The sequence below is a fragment of the Pistacia vera genome, unplaced genomic scaffold (assembly GCF_008641045.1).
Source record: "Pistacia vera cultivar Batoury unplaced genomic scaffold, PisVer_v2 Contig123, whole genome shotgun sequence".
In the NCBI taxonomy this organism is placed as follows: Eukaryota; Viridiplantae; Streptophyta; class Magnoliopsida; order Sapindales; family Anacardiaceae; genus Pistacia; species Pistacia vera.
This window is the reverse complement of record NW_022195282.1, coordinates 1,341,587-1,363,334: the sequence shown is the minus strand read 5'-3', so window position 1 is coordinate 1,363,334 and position 21,748 is coordinate 1,341,587. Positions and strand designations below refer to the sequence as shown.

The window sequence follows — 21,748 nt, the reverse complement described above, 5'->3', positions numbered from 1 at the left end:
GAGTTGGCCACCATCGCTGGAAGGTGGTCGAAATCTATCGAAATGGTGCACGGCCGACTGAATGTGGCCGGTCTGTGCCGATCTGGCCTTTTCTGGGGGAACTGGCCACATCCGGTCGTCAATGACGACCATATCCTTTGGCTTAGATTTGGCTGTTTTCGGCCAGATCCATGGTGGACCTGGCCAAAAAGGCTAAATCAGCGAACTACCAGCCAAATCTAACCGATCGTTTTCCATTCCGCAACTTTTCGCCACCATCCGTGTGGTGGTGGCTAGTTGTCGATATTTAATGGGTGGGTGGGGGTGTTTTTGTTATTTAAAAACTTTTATTGTAGGGGGTGTTTAGCTAAACTAACAAATAAAGGGGTTAAAAAACTATCTAAATATTCAGAAAGTTTTTCAAAACTTTACGGAACACATTTTCAAACTCAAATCCTATTTTCGTTAAAAAAACCCAACTCACTTTTTCAAAAATACTATTCTAAATGCTCAACAAACAGACCTATACTCTGGATAATTATGGTAATCTAGGTGCACAGAAAAGATGAAAACTCGATAATGTAATATACAAGATTTAGCAAATTGTTAGCAATATTGTATTGTTACTGTCTCTGAGATAAACAATGTTAAAGAGTCAAAAGAAAAAACATATACTCTGACAAAGAAAAAAAAGTTCACACTTGACCTTGTCTAAGCTTAGAAAATCATTACAATCCACCGCACTACTCACCTTTACATTCTCAATCTGGTGAGAAAATACCAAAGAACATATTTTGTCACAATCATAGCATTTCCCAAACCCTTGCTCTGCAATTCAGCGGTAAAGTTTTTCGTGGTTGCAAATATACACTCAGGGGCGATTGGATAGGGTTAACATTAGATAATTGGGGTAAATTTTTTAAATTGAGCAGATGACGATATTTGGTTGGTTTGTAAAAAATTATTCTTGGAATTTTTTATGACAAACAGTGGCATTTGGGTGTAAAAGTCAGGATATAATACTTTGGGGGGGGGGGGGCAAGTAATTATTTTGTTTCCCATAATGCCCTAAATAGTTGAGATTTGGTCCAAATTAGCTTATATTTGTTAAGATTTACAAAACACACCTTCACTATGCAGACCCTTTTGTCCTAATTTTAATTTTTGGACAACATTACCCTGTTATTATAATTATTACAAAAATGTCATTGTACCAGAAAAGCCACCACCGCCACCATCGTGGACCGCTACCAGAGGCTACCAAAAGTCGCTATAAGTGCGTACGACCGATCGGATATAGCCAACCATGCGCGGTGAGAAATTGGGGATGGAAAGCATGGGGTTATTGGAGAGGGCTCTTGATGAGTTGAATGGGGGGCTTGATGGTTGAATGGTATAGTTATAAAAATTGGTGAGTAGTTATATTGATATTTTTGTTAGAAGAATAAATTGGTAGATATTTAATATAGATTACTAATTATTCTCCTTTTAAATATTAATATAATATTATTTTTTGAAATTCTTTAAACTCATACATTTAAGATTTTGCTAAAACACTCTAACCATAAAAAGTTTAATTTCTAAGAAAAATACCCTCACCCATCCAAATCATGGTGGCTGCCGGCCACCATTGTCAGTTGCAACGACAGTGGGCGGAACGACAAATGACCAATAGTGACGTCAGATCTGGCCACCAGTCTTGGATAATTTTTTTCAAGTTCAAGGGTATTATGTCCTAAAAAAATTGTATATAAGGATAAAATAATCCCTGAATATTTTTGTAAATTATCTCAAAACAAGGCATTATGTCTAAAATTTTTAATATTAAAGGTAAAATTCAACAAAATTAAGATTACCAAACAATCTTAAAATACTTAAGAAATTATAGTATTCAGATTAACTGTATAACTAATAATAATTATAATTAGTTTATAAGATTATCAAAATTATATTATTTGACATTAAACGTGATAATCTAAATAATATAAGATAATATTACTACACTAACGGATAACCAACCAAATGACTCTTATACTTAGAAATTTTCACCTATCAGAAAAAAATAATAATAATAACCAAAACACGTCTTGTTTGCTTCTCAGACTTGGTAAAACGGGTCCAAACCCACGGGTCGACCTTAAACCCAAAAAAAATATAAGGTGCAGCCCACTGAAATGGACTCGTTTAGGTTCGATCTGTATCTGGACCATCCCATTTTCTCAGCAGGTGAGACAGGTGGCGGTCGCCAGCACCGTATTTTAAAAAAAAAAAAAAAAAAAAAAAAATAAATAAATAAAACAAAATCCTAAACGAAACAAACAAAACGCAATCCCTAAAAGAATCTTACAAAACATCTATAAATTTTCCTCAGATCTCGCCTTCTCTGTTCAACAAACAAACCATGCCCTGCTAGCCGTTGTTCCCCAATTCCGCTGTCGTTCCCCAATTCCGCTGTCGTTCCTCAGTTCAGCCAAAGTTGGGGTTTTGCTGTGGTTGTTCTTTCCTGTCGAGGTAAGTTTAATTCAATCTAAACCTCTTCTCTCTCGACCATCGACTGCGACGTTCGACACGTTCCACCAATACCATCTCAGATCTCTCTCCATCTGGCAATAGATCATCTCTTCTCTCTTCTCTCTTCGATCGACCCTTCCTCATTGTCCGTCGCCGCCGGCGTCGCTTGTTAGGTAAGACTCTGTCAAGGTAAATATGTATTGTTGTGTGTTCATTAGTTTCCCTTGAGTAGATTGAGAGCACACAAAAATTGATGTGATTCAGCCATAATGGTTTACACCCATTTCAATAAAACCTAATTCCCCATTCTCAATCCCAAATCTCCTTCTACGCAACGCCCTCAACACTCTGAAATCCAGGTTTTTTATTTGATCGAAGATAAAATTTGTTAGATTTGAGTTTGAGAGATTGTAGGATGGTTAGTGGTGTACATTCTAATTCGTACTTGGCAAATTGTGGCTACTGTTTATTTTCTCGTGATTGAATATGCTGCTTGGAATTTGATATGTCAGATAGTTTGCACAGGTATTTTGGGTTAGAACATGAACTTTAGGACAGAGAAGTTCTCTCTAGTGAGAATAAAAACACGCGTAACATAGACATAAAACGCCGCGTTTTATGATCTCCAAGTCGGTTTCCCTCGCAGGAAATCCAGAAGGAGAGAGGAACTGAATTGAATCTGACACAGCTCGACGCATCGCGATTAAGAGTGGTGTCTTCCGGTAGCGGCACCACGCGAACCGAGATTTTGGTTATATCGGTCGCTACTGCGTGGCGCGTGACTTCTGCGACTAAAACATTAGAGAGTACACGAAGCGCCGTACCATCGACGGCTTCCGCGAGAATCAGAACCTAACTGACGCCAACTCGATATTGTCGGCGTATCTGGAGGGGAAGAGTCAGTTGGCCGTTGCGCAAACGACAGTCTGTTGTGTACTCTCTGTACGCCCCCAAAGTTAAGAATCATGGAACTCAATCTCTACTATCTAGGTTTTACAACTTTATGGTAACTTGTTATTGTTTAGTTTATTAATTGTATGAACAGCGGAAAATTTTGAATTGGTTTCGCTTGAAAATTTAAACACTGTGTTTGATACAGTATTGGGCCTTCCAATTATGTTGGGTGTTTGAACCATAATAAAAAGGAGAACTGAGATGAGTTGTGGATAGGAAACCTTTAACTGTAAAATTTGTGATTGAATGTAAAATTGGAACAATCCTGAGCTGTAGCATAGAATTAGATGTGGGATATGGGAAGATGGGATTTTAAATTTTCACAACTATGATAAATAATATTGACATTCTAGAATGGGCATTGAGAAATTATTGTTGGAAGTGAAAGAATAAAGATTTTAAGTTGTTGCTTAATTGTGCATTGAGTACACTACAAGAGGGAATGCGTGGAAATGGAATATTAACTGCGAATCTTTGGTTCCTAGAATGGCAGAAAGTTTTTCCATTGCAGGAGGTCCGGAATCTTAGAGGGGGCTGACCAGGGTATTAATTAGATGCAGGAATGAAATTTCTTGTTTCCCCCTTTAGAATGGTGATAACATAGCTTGTGGATGATGTATCATGAATTTCTCTTTGATTTCTCAAGTCCTATCCTGGATAAAGGTTAAAAATTGTAAGGAGAAGAAATCATAGAATTGTTGGCATATTAAGTTCATCTCTGTATTTAGTTCTTCCTTTTGTACTTTCATTTCCCTTGTAGCGCTTTGTTGCTTTCTAAGAGTCGTTTTGAGGCTATAATGTAATAGAATTACCACCAAACTGCTGTAGTAGAGTATGATGTGATGAATTACTTAAAGAAAATTGTGAATTGTCTGTGTGCAGTGAAAATGGGTTGCTTGTGTGTCTTAATTCCTTCCAAGGTGAAGGCAATAAAGTTGTATTTGGGGAGATGGTATTACTGATGATAGTATCGGGGCCTTATAGCTTCACTGTGTCATATTGTTATCTTGACGAAATTAGTGCTTCGACCTGGCAATTGAATAAGGCGAGTTCTTTCTGATTGCTGTGTTAAAGAGAGAGAGAGATTTGACAATAGGGGATTTTGGCTCAATATTATCCATTCAGTAAAATATCGACAAGGTTAGGTTGTTGGACTGCTGATATCTCACTCAGATTCAGACATTTGTTTGTTGGATTGGGGTCAAGCTTAGATTCGATAAGCAGGCATTAAAAGATAAAGGTCCGGAACTGGGGGTCTCAGTTTGCAGTGCCGAAGAAAAGATAAAGATATGCGGAACTCTATACAAACATATCACAGAATAGTAAATTTAAAATGATTACTCAGTAATATTGTCGTAAATAAGAAAAAAATATTTAAAATGCAGACACTGAAATACAATCTGTATCTGGATTCATATAGGCAAGCGACGCGGGCAACAACCGTATCAGCAGATAAGCAAATTGAAGACTACTTTCCGAGTAAACGACGACCGCGTGCATTTGCCTGTCTCACACGGAAATTAACTCATAACGCACTGCACTAGACCCAGTTTTTGTTCTGATGCAAAACATCAGTTGAATTCATAATTAGATATAAGTTCAACAGACATATCATAATAATCTTTGTTCTGACCTGTTGCAAAAGAAATGGTCCAGATGATATCTACCATAATAAATTGACATGTCAAGTAGTATTGTTCCTCCAACAAAGATCCCATGAGAGGTAAGCAAGAGATGCAAAAAAGACTCAAAACATTACAAAGGAAAAGAAGAAATGAAGAATTGAGAATTCTTGTGAGCAAATCAACACCACTAACCATCAATTTCGACCCCCATATCAACAGCATATCTTTCAAATCCCAATATATTGCTTATCAGAAAGTGCATCATCCTGCTCACCTTTTCCACCTGTAGTAAATACAAAAAAATACAGTGATGATGAGATTGGAGTGAAAATGTTATAAATCAAATGCAAAATGGAAACTGTAAGATGAAAGCATCTTTTCAGTAAATGGAATGGATGATTTCATCTCATGCTGAGGTCTAATGCTTCAATAATGAAAACAAAACAAACCTCGACTTTCTGATAAGTATCTGTGGGTCAGGCAAAGGAGCTGTGCCTGCAACTGTCCCCTGGATGCATGATTTAGTCCAACTCTCTCCTGATCCAAGTGGTTACCCTTCTTTGGACTGGATCATCTGTACACTAAGCAAAATAACATGCTGTACACTGGAAAAGATAAATGAAAGAACAAATAAATAAAGAGAAATGAACACCAAATGAATTCCTGAAAGGACCTCGGTCTAGTAACCATGTACTACAATTTATTCTTAAAAAAATAAAATAATAAGTAGACGGGACTCTGAGTAGGAGAGAAAAACAAACCTTTGTTATGACAGAGCCATAATTGGGGGGGTTTTCTTCGGTTTCCAAGTCCTAGAGAACATGCCCCCGAGGCTTCCAAAAGCTTCTCACCTGATATCAGCATTGAACAATCATAAATTGTTTTTTTTAAATTATAAGATCAAAATTCAAGCATCCAGAAAACAGCATATAATCCGCAAGTAATGGTGCAACATTTCAAAACCAGGAAAAAAAGAAAAAAAGTATTTGTAGGTGACCAAACAAATTACAACTAGAAATGATTAGCTCAAATGGCATGTCCTAATGTTTAAACAGCAATTTAAGTTCATAACTTAAGAGTCTTCATTCCCTTCTTCTCAGGTCATGCAAATCAGTATAATGAGGTAACATACAGGACCTGCTAGCCAATCAGCTACAAGCATAACTGCTGATACTAATTCATAATTAGGACAAAAAATATAAGGCAACGGTAAATGAATTGTTTCAAATTTTGGTCTAAAGAACAAGATTTTTTCGTTTTGTTAATTGCTTTTTAACACACCATAAAGCCAAGGCCGGATTAAAGAGTAATTGCATATACAAGGGTAAAAATCAATGGGAGCATGTCCTTCATGAGTTTTTTACCCCTTGTAGTTTGTTTAACTTCATTAAAAAGAATCATACCGACTAAGATCGTGATCAATGTCAGCAGCAGTGGTGGGTCCTGGTAATTTGTTCACCCTGATGATGCAAGGGTGAGCAGTTTTTGTTAGCATCCTCTCTAATCTCTTCAGCAATCTTCAGGCAGGCGTTCACGACTTTGTGGTTCCTCAGCCTTGTAAACAGCTAGGCCTACAATTTGCACTGACTGGTTCTCTATCCACCTGAGTCATGGAAATCCATTCTTGTATCGTTTCTAGCAGCCCGCATTACGTGAAATGAGGATCCAGAAAGTGGTCTTTTATCTCATCATCATCAAAAGGATGGGTGCCCTACTTGAATAGTTAGGTTGGGTTCAGAAGAAGTCCTTTTTGAGTTTAAGAGTCTGCCTATTGTCCCACTCATCGTCAGAATTGAAGGGTTGGAGCAAGAAGAAGCTGATATCCAGGATCAGCTGAATTATGCTTACCAACCCTTATGGGAGATTCTTAAGCCAAACATTCTTAAGTAGATCCTAAATGATCTGTAAAGTAATCAATTAATGTCCTGGATAAAACAAGAAGAATTTACAGTGAGATATTACTATGTGACATAATAGTTACAATCAACACAGGTTGTTAAGGACTATAAAAAACACAAAACCTGGAAAATTCAACAAGAAAAACAACATCAACGGGAAATAATACCGAACAAGAAGTTTCTATAAGAAAAAGTATTTTAGAAAGAAACCAGAGAAAGAAAAGAAAAGAAAGTCTAAAATTATAACCCTGGAGCGGGAAAGGCAAAGAAAAAAAGGTTAAAAGTTTAAAAAAAGGAATCCAGAATACAATGGGAATACAACCAGGAAATATGAAAGGTTACTTACTGGCATTGATGCCTTCTTATTCAAATTCTTTATCCCTTTTATATAATAACAAGATAGAGAACATGGAATTCTATGAAAAAGAAACACAGAATATATCACAAGACAAACACAAACAAAATTATCAATCATATCCAAAAGAAAAAATGAAACACTTTAGAAATTACCAAAATCATAGGCTTCAATCTTTATTATTTTCAAAGAAAAAATAACAAAAAGGAAGAGAAGGGATCATATCCTTAATTGTTAACTATTAAATATAAAAAATCTAAAAATGAACATAATATGATCATCTGACTGAGTTAACTGGGGTTGTGTTTCTTACAAAAACATTTCAACAGAAACACGCAAAATTACAAATTTCTCAGAAACAAAGAAAGAAAATTAAGAGGCAAAACAACAAACCTACCAGAGTCAACTAAGTATTTGAACAACGGAAAAAAAAAAAAAAAAAAAAAAAGAAACCCACTAAGATAGATATAAAGGGTACCTGAAACATCAGAATAAGACAGAAATAACATAAATTGACAAATCAAGAAAAAGAAAACATGGGTTTTGTTTGGATAGAACCCAAGTTAGCGAAAGAGAAATTGACCGTTAGATATAAACAAGAAAGCACATGTAAACAAAACAACAAGACAAAAGAAAAGAAAATCAAACACAACCCACATAGGGTACAAGCAAAGTAAGCGCTAAACACGAAGCAGAATCAAAACAAAAGAATTAAAAGCAAAGATTGAAGTAAGATAAAAAGAGAATCTAAAATAACGTATGTACCTGAGAAAAAGATGGAGAAAAATCTTGCAAAAAATCAAGATCTAAGAAGAAGCACAAAATGGGAAGTAGGAACCAAGGCTGAAGAGAGGAAAGGCACGTATAAATCGCCAATCGCGTGAGAAAGACTTTGAAACTGGAAACCCTAAGAAAGTTGCTTTAGAGGGAAATGGACTTGGTAATTTTTTTTAATTTAATTAATTATTTTGGTTTTGCTATTATTCGAAGGAAAATCAATTTCATCTAATGTTTGATCTGAATAAATTTAGTCCAGGTATAATTTTTTAAATAAGCTTCTTTAGGTCCTGTCACTGTGTCAAATAGTGTCATTAGCAAAACTCACTGACACTGACAATGAGGGATGAAATGTTACTTAAACAAAAACTTAGGGACGATTATGATCAAAATTTAAGGGAGGAAAATGTTATTATCCCGTTTTTGATTGAAGGATTCAAATATGGAATGGACCGGATCTAATCAAATGAGGCGCCCCACTTTGAACAAACAACAAGGACACGCCTCATGAGTCATTGCAGGACCTTCTTTATGATGATAATTATATTTATTTGCAAATTAATTTTATATTTCTTATGTTATAAAGATGACTTTCAATAAAGGACTATTAAAATAGACACTTAAGACTATAACAGAAAAAAAAAAAAAAAAAAAATTGTAGTTGAAATTTAATTTAACATTTCAAAAATTAAAAGATGCAAAATATCTAAAACCAATAATCTAGGACAATAAAGTACATAAAAAAAAAAAAAAAAAGTATTGACTATTTTTCTAGTAATATATATATATATAATCATAGATACATGTTGATCCTCATTTAATTTTGGGTAGGTTATAATTAAATGTAAGTGAGGCGAAGATGAATCCACTTAAACCACAGTTGAGGAACATGGAATTATACTTTAGATGAGGTGAAGTTCTTAAACAATTATCTTATTTACAAATGGAATGGAAACTTCGTCTTTACGTTTTAAATATCATTATATACATCATTTGATTTGACTCTTGCCGGCCAATGAACTTGATAACAAGCAGATGATTTGGGTATACTCAATAAAAATTAGAAACAAGAAGGAAAATGGACAAAATGATCATGTAAAAGGGCAAAAAAAAAAACAAACAGTAAGGACTCGAACTTAAGAGTTTCAGCCCGTGGTGGTTAATAGATTAAATAGATGGGAAGGGAAGTTATTGGTAACGTTTTGATTGAGGGAAGGTGGGATATTAAACAGCTTTAACTTTAGTAAAAAAATAAAAAAAGGATCACAAATTTCCCTAAGACGTGTGTTATCAAAGAGCAAGAAGAGTCAATAGCATTAAATTAAGTCATTCATGACCTTGACAAATATTTTCCAGTATAGTAAAATAGACACTTAGGCAGCAATTGGGTTAGTTATTCAGAAACCTACCACTATCACCATGCCATCACTTTGATAAATAAGAGATAATCAAACTCTAAGGGAACAGAGACTTTTTGACACTTGATTAATTACCTGATTTTGCCTTGGTCTTCCTTCTACCAATTTGCATTCATCATGCTCAAATATCCTTCCATTTCCCCAGCTTTTAATTTTTTGTTCATGACTTGTGATGTTCTTCTATATTAGCTATGGTACAAACATTTGTTCGAGTTTGAATCTGCATTACCCAGCCGAACAGTTTTTTCAGCTTGAGGCTTTCTTTTCTGACCGTTGATGGATGTTGGTAGTCTTGCTTGGTTTTTCCTGCTTCTTAAAGAAAATTATTTGGCACTCAGAATTTGTCCTAGTAACCTGATTTTTTTGTCCATTTTCCTTTTAACTATTGGGACTTGTATGATGCATCTATTTTGGCTATGCTTCAAACACTTGTTCCAGTTTGATTATGTATTATGATGTAACCACTAATTTTTTTTCTGGTGTGTGCTACTGCATTTATATTATGCAACAAAATCTGCTTTATAAATTTCAGATGTCTATTGTGCTAGTTTTTTGTCTAATATTGTGTTGAATTCAGGGACGGTGTCAGTGAGTCACAGTTCAATCAAGTCTTGAACATTGAACTTGATCCCAGCATAGAGGTTTAAACCCAGTGCCTTTAAAATATATGTTTTACAAGTTTTAAACCTTATCGGTAATCTCCTTGGAACTGAAAAGACTAATAATTCCAGGCATGCAAGTTTTTGGGTGAGAAATGGTGCCTCAAGTTTGTGGTGATTGTTGCACAGAAAAATCACCATACTAAGTTCTTTCAATCTGGATCTCCTGATAATGTTCCACCTGGTATGCCTTTATAAACTCTTCACACTGGAACTCTTTTACAGCATTTGGTGTAACAATTAGTCAATTATTGCTGCCTCTGCAGGAACTGTTCTAGACAACAGAGTCTGTCATCCGAAGAATAACGATTTCTATCTTTGTGCACATGCTGGAATGATTGTAAGTATTTTTCAATTTTTGAACTTGAAGTAGTTCGACTTAGTGCAAATGACTTAAAACTAACCTAACAGAATAGAATTAAGAAAGGAAACTGGAACGGTGTATGCTGTGATTGGTTTGGATCTTTGAACTTAATATTATGATTTTAATATTACTCATACGTATATAAGATTAATCTGTTATGATCTGCCATCTGCAAATATTTCAGGTACCGGAGAAGCACTAGAACCATTTGGCGTGGGTAAGTTATTTTGTCATCATATTAACTAGTCAACGACTATTTTGGTTAAATTCAAGATGTGTTTCTTTAATAGTTTTGTATAAAAAGAATATAGGAAATTTTTTTGGTGGTTGTAAAAAGGAAAAAAATAAGAAGAATTGTAAATGCAATCTTTAGTTATTCATTTGTAATCTTTATTCTTTACTTTTGAAATTTTCAATGCAGATTATAATGTTAATTGCAAAGACAAGTAACAATTGTAAAAGAGTTAGAAGAAACTCCGACCTTGACCTTGTCTAAGCTTAGAAAACCACAGCACAGCACTAGTCATCCCTTACACTCTCAAGCTGGTGTAGAAGATACAAAGAACATATTTTGACACAATCAAACCCTTGCTCTGGCGATTCAGTGGTAATAGTTTGTCGTGGGTATAAAACACTTGTGGAGATTGAGATACTATATGCGCAGTTGCTTTGTCCTCCCCACTTTGATGGGTTAATTACCTTGGAACACACCTTGCCATCTTTGCCACGGAACAAAGCTTGATCACCTAAATCATACAGCTTCACCCATTCCATCCTTGACAAGTCTATTCTGTAAAGTTCAGGAGAATCAACTACAAATAACTGATCATTTGAAGCCGCCAACCTAACCTGCTTATCAAAAAAAAAAGGCCGATATGAGGTGCAAATTTCAGTTCCAAAAACCTCAAGTCACAACATCTCAGGTCGAATATCCCAATCTGAGAATCACTGTTTAGAACATATATCCTACCATCAAAAACAATTATATCCAATATATGCCAACCCTTGTTATCATAATGGTATTCTTTCCACTTTTTATCTCTACAAGTACATAACTGCAAGCTTGAGCCATACTCAGAAAGAATCATAATAAGAAAATCTTGACCTTGAGAAGCAAAGATGCCACGGTCATCACAATCATAATCCATAATACAACTACAAGGAGGCCGGGGCATGCAAGGGAATTGGATTTGATGTCCTGTAAAAGGATTTATAACCCATAAGCAACCTCTTGAAACATCTTCTGCCTTGAGACAGAACAAGATTAAGTACCCACTTTAAACAACAAGACAGAACTTGAAGTCCCAAATATATCGAGGCAGCTTTCTCTTGTATTCCATTCCCGTAGCTAGGTCAAAGAAATAACAATACTTGTTAACCCGGCCTGATGCATGAACAACAAGTGGTGAATGAGATGTCAAAAAACTCTGCTTAAATTCTGAATAAAACAATCTCCAGCTTCTGCAAACGCGACCAAGGTTTCGATAGTCTACTATATTCAGACTCTTAGAAACAATCTCAAGAAGTTCTTGCGGAAGATCAGCCCATGATGATGATCTCTTATAGCGGACCCTTCTTGCCTCATTGGATCTTCTATTATTATCTCTTTCCACCAACGTGCCTGCAATATTTGTCATAGCTGAAAATATTATTCAATGAAAACTTTATAAATTTTATTGATGATAAATATGAATAACTGAGAAATATAACAACCCCATTTATTTATAGTAGGCTAATCATAATTCTACTAGAAAAAGTAGTTAAAATAAAATAAGAAATCCTAATACTACTAAAACAATAAATCATAAAATCCTAATAATCATTTTTTTTTTTTTTTTTTTTGGGTAATGGAGCTTGTTTTGTAGTTTGGTTATTGTGAAGATAGAAGATTGCCAATGGTTGGTTGCTTGGGAAAGATTTGATAATCAGATTTGGGTTTTGTTATAAGAGTAAACGACATATTCTCACCGCGAATTCCTATGTTAATACCTCTGGTTTCATTTATTCCAAATAACCACCCTTAAATTAACACAATTAGTGACTGTTGGATTCTAATGGATGCTATTACCAAACTGCCCTTCACCCCCTTTCAGCCAACAAAACCACCATCATAGCCCATACCAAACCATCCCATCCCAAAGCACCATCACAACTGGCCAAACCACCACCACAGTCGGCCAAACCCGATAGCAACCACAAAAAATCACACAATGTCAATAAAAAAATAAAAAAAATAAAACAATATACAAAAGCAAAAGCAAAAAACAAAATAAAAACCCTAGGGAGGGGGGGCTTAAATCGGCGTTGAAAGGTGAGTGCGGCTAGGGGGTGATGGGGTTTTGATGAGGGTGGCGGGATGAAACCAGGGGTGTTAACTTGGGATTTCGTTAAACCTTGGGTGAGAATATGTCGTTTAGCCTTTTGATAATGGTTTCCATGGTGGTTGACATGGGTTCTACAGTAAAATTATGCTTTTGATAGATTGTGAATATTTTCTTTTGAGTGTTATAATATTCAACACTATTTATGTTGAGGAAATATAAATACAAATTAAAAGAGAATCGAAAGCAAAACCTTATCATTAAATAAAATTGTAAAAATTTAAGAAGAATACAAAATAGTGTAAAGTATTATGTGACAATTTAAATAAAATACACATAGACTTAACAATTTTGGATAAATTATATATTTTTATTTAGTTGAAGTTAAACAAATAAAAAAAAATAAAATCATTAATCCAGTGAATTGTTTTTCGTAAATGGAGTTTATATTTGTTGACATGCGAATATGAAATATTGATATTTTATTTACTATTGGTTTGATAATTAACGAGAGTTTAGATTGAGTTATATATTAAACATAAAATAATACAAAAACCAAACATGGTTAAAAATTAAAATATGAGTGGAGCTTAAGAGCAATACGTATTGTTTACCATTACCAAAAACTACAAGGAGCTAAATTGAAATAGATACTTAAAATGAATATACATGTGACATTGTATTATTTGACTAGAAAATATTACCTATTATTTCTTGAAATTCAAGAAATCAATTTTTTTTCTTTTTTCTTTAAAAAGAGAAATTTAGAGGCCTCGACATATGAGAGATCTCTTTGGTGACACGTTTCAAATCGTTGTCTCTTTTGTAATATTCTTGAACCAATGATCTTAAATTTTATCTAATTTGATTAAACAAATAACATAAAAATCTTTCGTTTGAACCATCAGATTTACACAAACAAACACAAAATGATAACTCAGAAGCCGTAGGATCAGTTTGTTCTTCATTGAGTAAGAATGAACTACTCTTCTATAGGTGGAGCTAGGGGCAGAACCATAAATTAATTTTCGGGAGGGCTGACAATAATTTTAAGCGTTTGATAGTGGCCTTCAGAACCATATTTTCTCATAACATTATGTGCACGATGGCCAAAATAGTCAGCCATCCATATCGTTATACTCAAGGCCAGAGCATTATCAGAATATGTATGTTGATCCAACGGCCCATTCATAATCTGTCAGAAACGTTCAAGGAATCAAGTTTTAAAGCCAAACCAAATAGATAATTATTAATTACTTCTTATCAGCCTATGCCATTTCCTCAGGCCAACATAGAAATGAACCACTTAGGTGTCAGCAAGAAGTAATCAAACTAATTGTGGTAGTTTCAAATACAATCAAATTGATTAACACTGAATAACAACAACAGTTTTTGCCTAGACTTGCAATTCATCTTCAAACCAGCGGCTCCACTTGTTTACTGAGGAGATTTCAGTTCAAGACGGCACTCTCACAAAGAGGATAGGTTAGAAGCTAACAAGCATCCAGAATTTCATCATTCATTCATTTTATTTCATCTAAATGTCCAAACAGCCTTTTCCAATTAGATGTGGCTTCTTTTGGCATCCGAAATGTACACATGTGGGGCTTCTCCTTCTCAAGAGCTTCCAGAATTTCCTGCAACCAAATGTTCTGTTTTTGTTACTTGGAGGGCACAGCCAAAAAAGAAAGGTAGCCAAATACATGACCAAAAGTCATCATTTGAGTCAAAGATATTTGTTAATGGTAAAATGGAACTAAAGCAGCTTGATTTGAAGATAATTTTTTGTTCACGCAAACACCATGTGAAAAACATGAATAATAGCAGCATTTTATCCAGGAAGGATTGAACCTCACAATTTTCCCATCCTGAAGAGGTTTGTAATAATTAATACACAATCCCTCAAACACCACAGTTCATCAACAAAGTAAAGATACATAATCCACCAACAGAAGACTGAAAATGCAAAATCTTTTACTCACAATAATACACCAATAAAGATGGATTTCAAAAATTGTTACAACTTTAGATCCTACGAGGAACACCCAAAAGAAAAGAAAAGAAAACTAATGGATGCTCAAGTTGAAAATTGAAGAAAATAAATTACAAGCAAGATACCATGTGAATTGGTAGTGAAAAAATTAAAGTCCAAAAAGTATATTGATTTGGAAGTAAGTTGTTTTCCTTGGAGATTGAATATAACTTAAAACAAGCAATGCGATAAGAATAGAGTAAAAGAAGAATGGATCCCAAAAACAAATGCAAAGTAAATAGCTTAATAGATAGAAGATGAACCAGGGCCATCAAAAGTATGTAGAAATTATTTAAAGTAAATGAAAATGGGGATGGAAAAGGAGAATAATTGATTACCTCAACGCAAGAAGAGGTTTTGGTTTTGAGATTTAAAAAGTCTACAAGAGTAGCGTCTGATCAACAGGTGAACAGCAGAACCCAAAAGCGTCGAAACAATTTATGCACGATAACCGTCGCCGAGGAGGAGGAGATGACAATTGTCATTATAATTGTGATTCTGAACTCATATTGCCCAATTACAAAAATCAATTTCTGATTCGATTCAGTAACTCCAAGGGGGAATGAAAGAGAAAAAGGGGTGCAGTTAAGGCAATGAGAAATAAAATATTTTCATCTAAATGTCAGAGATTTGCTATGAACGGTTTTACAGATTGGGTAGTAAGCATGTGGAAGAGAATTCAAAATTTGGGGTTTGTAATTTGGGTTTAGGGATGGATATTATTTGGGAGAGAACTCAAAATTTAGGTTTTGAAATTTGGGATTAAGGAAGGCAAAATTTCGTTTGCTAAAATGGGATTTTAAATTAATTAATTTTTTTTTTTGGGACTTATCTAACGTGGTAAATAACTGACGAACAGATGAGGTGGCATTGCCACCTCATCATAACACGTCAGATTATTAACTGGCCAGTGAGAACTAGTGGTATACAAATACATAGCATTACTCTGTATAAACCCACTTTTTCCACAAACGATCTCCATTTTCTCTTCGCTCACAAACAAAACAAAACAGGAATCAAAAGAGAGAAAACTGCATTGCATCCTCTCTAGAAGATTGATACTCTTTCTGTAAACTACACCACTGTCTTGATTTCTTTATTTCTAGGTACAGACCTTTTGCTATTGAAATCATTTGAACTACGTTTCTTGGTTCTTTAAAAAAAATTATTTCTTGAATTCATTTTACTTCCATACGTTTCTTGGTTCTTTCATTTTCAGTATAAGATTTTCTTATGGCACATCTGGCAGTATCGGCAAACCCGAGTCTCTCTGGGGTAAGATTGACCCCAGAAGCTTTGGTGACTGTGCTTACAGGAGCAGACCCCTTATTCGTCATCTTCGAGGGCCATACCAGCCCAAGATCGTTGAGAGCAAAGCTGCTTATGATTACATGCTCAACCTGATTCAACGACAGGTGAACGGTCCGCCTCTTAATATTGATGATAAGATTTTGAAGATAATGAAGAGGAACAATGTTCGTGATAAAAATGAGGATCTTGAGAAGTTTTTGAACCCTGTATCAAATAATCTCTTTCATGACCTTGTTGACCTTGCCAAGGTTATTGATTATGAGGATTCCAGGGCTAATGGCGATGATTACAATATGGGTGTGGCTTTTAAGTTTTGTTATGCCTCAAAAGTCATGCTTATGTCAGTCTAATAAATGTGCTGCCAAGCCCATATCTCCTCAAAGATATTCACACCAACTTTATCTCATTTCAAATAGATGAATGGACGAGAGCTTTCCATGTGTCAAGGCAACTTGCAAAACACTCATTACATTGAGTGTTTAGGTTTATAAATGGGCACTCCTCTTCCCGAAGAAGGAGGCGGGGGCTGAGATTTGAGCTTTATTTCATTCTCTCTCTATAAACACTGTATTTCTTCATCTTTGTATGCCTTACGGGCAAAATCATAGAAATAGTTAGAGATCAATAAAATAACAGTGGATGTAGGAGTCGCTTGTTGAGCATCTAAACCACTATAAAAACCCCTTCTTGCCAATCTTTTATTTATATTTTCTGCAAAATATATAATCTCAGCTCCATATTCAAATCTCATGGATCCATCACTGTGTCTCTTGAGTCAGCTCAGTGTTTCCCACGTGCGAGTTGTTGGCTTCCAAAATCAAGCGTCAACAGTTTGGTGGCCCATGCAGGTCCAATTTTCAAACCTGCGTCCAAGTTCTCCAATCGTGAGGACAGATCATAGATCACACGAGCCTGAGTTCTCCGATCATGTGGCCAGATCGTAGATCGCACGCATCAGCTCTCCAATCGCGTGGCCAGATCGCTAGTCGCACGCATTAGAGCTTCGATCGCGTGGCCAGATCGCAGATCACACGTGTCAGAGTTCTCCGATCGCGTGGCCAGATCGCAGATCGCACATGTCAGAATTCTCCAATTGCGTGGTTAGATCGCTGATCGCACGTTCAAGACCGTTCAGATTACGTGTTCAAATCGCCCAAATCACATGGTCAGATCGCTTATCGCACGCTCAGGTCGTACTTGTTATATGCTTAGGTCGAGCCCAGGTCGTGCTTGTTCAGGTCGAGCCCAGGTCAAGCTCGTTATATGCTCAGGTCGAGCCTAAGTCGTACTCGTTTAGGTTGAACCCAGGTCGTGCTCGTTATGTGCTCAGGTCGAGCCCAGGTCGTGCTTGTTCAGGTCGAGCCCAAGTCATGCTCGTTATGTGCTCAGGTCGAGCCCAGGTCGTGCTCGTTTAGGTCGAGCCCAAGTCGTGCTCGTTATGTGTTCAGGTCATGCTCGTTATATGCATATTGAGCTCGTTTTGCTTAGATTGAGCTCGTTTTGCTCTCAGATTGAGCTCGTTTTGTTCATTCAGGTCATTTTGACCTCTCAGATTGAGCTCATTTTGCTCTCAAGTTGAGCTCGTTTTGCTCTCAAGTTGAGCTCGTTTTATTTTCAGGTCGAGCTCCTAATAGATTTCAGGTCGTTTTCCTAACAGATTTCAGATTTCAGATCGAGTTCCTAACAGATCGCAATTAGCTCCTAGCTCTCAGCACTTGATCGCGCCAGATTTCAGTTCGAGCTCTTCAGTTCGAGACTGCAGCCATTCAAATCAAATACTTGAGTTTCCGAAGCGCGATTACGTACTTCAAAAATTGGGGGGCTTTTGTTATGTCTCAAAAGTCACGCTTATTTCAGTCTAATAAATGTGCTGTCAAGCCCATATCTCCTCAAAGATATTCACACCAAATTTATCTCATTTCAAAGAGATGAATGGACGTGAGCCTTCCATGTGTCAAGGCAACTTGCAAAACACTCATTACATTGAGTGCAAGGGTGTATAAATGGGCACTCCTCTTACCGAAGAAGGAGGCGGGGGCTGAGATTTGAGCTTTATTTCATTCTCTCTCTGTAAACACTGTATTTCTTCATCTTTGTATGCCTTACGGACAAAATCATAGAAATAGTCAAAGATCAATAAAATAACAGTGGATGTAGGAGTCGCTTGTTGAGCATCCGAACCACTATAAAAACCCCCTCTTGTCAATCTTTTATTTATATTTTCTGCAAAATATATAATCTCAACTCCATATTCAAATCTCATGGATCCATCATGTGTGTCTCCTAAGTCAGCTCAGCGTTTCCCATGTGCGAGTCGTTAGCTTCCAAAATCAAGCGTCAACAGTTTTTATGCCCCAAAAGTCACGCTTATGTCAGCCTAATAAATGTGCTGCCAAGCCTATATCTCCTCAAAGATATTCACACCAACTTTATCTCATTTCAAATAGATGAATGGACGAGAGCCTTTCATGTGTCAAGGCAACTTGCAAAACACTCATTACATTGAGCGCAAAGGTGTATAAATGGGCATTCCTCTTCCCGAAGCAGGAGGCGGGAGCTGAGATTTGAGCTTTATTTCATTCTCTCTCTGTAAACACTATATTTCTTCATCTTTGTATGCCTTACGGGCAAAATCATAGAAATAGTCAGAGATCAATAAAATAACAGTGGATGTAGGAGTCGCTTGTTGAGTATCTGAACCACTATAAAAACCCCCTCTTGCCAATCTTTTATTTATATTTTCTGCAAAATATATAATCTTAGCTCCATATTCAAATCTCATGGATCCATCACGTGTGTCTTCTGAGTCAGCTCAGCGTTTCCCACGTGCAAGTCGTTGGCGTCCAAAATCAAGCGTCAATAAGTTTGAACAGAATAATGATGAAGACAACGAGAGTTATCTGTATATGGTCCATGATGATGAAGAGGATGATGAGGATGAGATACTGTGTGCTCCTACCGGGTCTGTGACTGCTAACATGGGTCCTATTATTGAACGCTTCACTTCTTTGAGTCCGAGGACAAAGATGAAGGGTCTTCTGGCGATTCTTGCTTCATTGTCAGAGCATGTGCAACCACCTATACGACCTGGGAAGGAACAGGTGGTTCGGAGGTTAATTAATCAGCAGAGATTCTCATGTGAGACTCCGAGATGCACTGGTGCTCAGGTTAAGGCAAATGCTCTTCTTTAAGCACAGTTCTCGAGGCAATCATTGGGTGGGCACCTTACATTAGACCAACGGGAGATTCTCCTTTCTGCTAGTAGATTGCTCCGGGCTATAGTTGATGTTTTTAATTCACATAAACCTTGGTTGAGCCTTGCACTCCTTGCAATGGAAGCGAGTCAAATGGTGACTCAAGGCATGTGGGAACGCGATTCCATGCTTCTCTAGCTCCCGTATTTCACAAAAGATTTGGCGAAGAAATGCCAAGAGAATCCTGGAAAGAGCATAGAGACAGTGTTTGATTTGGTGGAGATGGAGGATGATGAGAGGCGTGAGCTCCTGCAGATGTCCGATTCACAGTTAACTGATATTGCAAGATTTTGCAATCGCTTCCCCAACATAGACATGTCTTACGAGGTGCAGGATGGTGATAATGTAAGGGCTGGGGAAGAAATTACATTGCAAGTCACCCTTGAGCGGGATGTGGAGGGGAGGACAGAGATGGGACCTATTGATTTTCCCAGATATCCGAAAGCCAAAGAGGAAAGCTGGTGGCTTGTTGTTGGTGACACCAAGACTAACCAGTTGCTTGCCAGTAAGAGGGTGTCACTCCAAAGAAAGTCAAGGGTCAAACTTGATTTTGCTGCTCCTGCAGATGTTGGGAAGAAATCGTATACTCTCTATTTTTTGTCCGATTCATATTTAGGCTATGACAAACGATGTCGTTTCACCGTTGATGTCAAAAAAGTTGGCCACAATGCAAAATAGTAGAGGTGTACGGCCGTCTTTGTTTCCCTATTCAAACTATATCATATCCAATCCCATCAAAATACATATTTGTTTCAATATTTTCAAAATTCAATCATCTTCTATTCAACTCAAAATATTTAGATTTTTTTTAACCTCTAGGTTTGTTAATTTAACTAAACATTCCCAACAATAAAAGTTTATGAATTGACAAAAACACTCCACATCCACTCATATATTGTTGATAACCGGCCACCACCATAGGAAGGTGGTCGAAATCTACCGTAATGACATATGACCGACTGGATGTGGCCAATCGTGCGTCGATCTGGCCTTTTTCGACTAGATCTTTGGTTGTAGATCTGGTCTTTTCCAACTAGATTTGGCCGTCAACGACAGCCATATCTTGGCAGACATGGGGATAGCTTGTAAATAATAGGAAGACAGGGATGAAATACTCTTGAAAATATAGCCTACTATTTGGTTAATTTGGTAAAAAATTTGTACATGTCTAAGCAAAGGCAAACATGGGGCCACTTCAAGAAGCAGCCAAATAAACATTGAAGGCAAAACTTAGGTGAAACGAAACAAAATGAATTTTTTCTTTTGGGGTAAAGGTAATTTTATAAATGGAACAAAAGGATTTTTTTTTTTTTTTTAATAGATGAATGAAAGAATAAACGCTAAGAAAGGGGTTCCCCTTAAACATCTAATTCGTTGGACAAATCCAGCAAACAAATCACCACAAAATCATCAAAGAGAAGCAATGATATACATTCCTAACAAATCAACAACCTAGCCCTCTGGGATTGCTTAACAAAAAGAAGACCAGCAAATGAAACAGAATACAAGTCTCGTGAAAACAAAAAAAAAAAAAAAATGTTGATGTTGGTTATGTTAAAATTCGAAATTTAGGGTAATGAATTTTTTTTTTTTTATAAATTTTGGGAGGGAAATTTTTGGGAAAGTGATGTGGCAACTAGGTGACATGGCAGATGAAATGACACTACCATGTCGACTGCCATGTCATAAGGTAAAAAATGCTGTAAAAATATGATATAAATGTAGTATTCCTCTTTTTTAAATTAGGTCCAAGGGAAGAAACAATATCTTAGATAAAACCTTGATACATGTATTTTTTTTATATTGTTATAATTTGTTAATGTAAAAAAATCAGTCGTTCGACTTAAGCCATTAATCATTTATTTAAAATATCTTTTAAATTGCTTAAAAGTTTTTTTTTTCTATGTCACGGGACGTCCGGGATAGCTTGCATGCGCCTCAACTAATCTTCCAAGACTTTGGAATTACCGGTCGGGTAAGAGCTATAGTGGCCACTCCTATTAGGGGTCGAGATGAATCGAACTCAGGACATCTTGAGTAATATGCCTAAGAGTTCTAGTTGGCTACTCGACCACCCAATGGTGGTTAATTGCTTATAAGTTATATCATTAGATTTAATTAGTGGAACCATCATTTGAGGATGAAAATTAATGCGTCACAATCAGAGTGCGTTTGGTTCAGGGAATGTTTTATTGCTGAAAAGGTAAGATTACCATCGAGATAAATTGCCTTGAAGATTACAGGGGAATGTTATATCAATATGTTTGGTTAGATTAGTGGGTATAAACAA

The 21,748-nt window shown here is 36.3% G+C and overlaps 1 long non-coding RNA gene and 1 pseudogene across 1 annotated transcript; both read left to right on the top strand.

The window, feature by feature from the left end:
- LOC116116573 overlaps positions 1-20,136 on the top strand; it is a 39,563-nt pseudogene extending 19,427 nt beyond the window's left edge.
- LOC116116901 lies at positions 10,279-10,848 on the top strand. The gene is made up of 3 exons (XR_004125890.1): positions 10,279-10,360; positions 10,443-10,516; positions 10,725-10,848. It is a non-coding gene; the product is annotated as an uncharacterized LOC116116901 (long non-coding RNA).
- Positions 20,137-21,748: the final 1,612 nt, after the last annotated feature.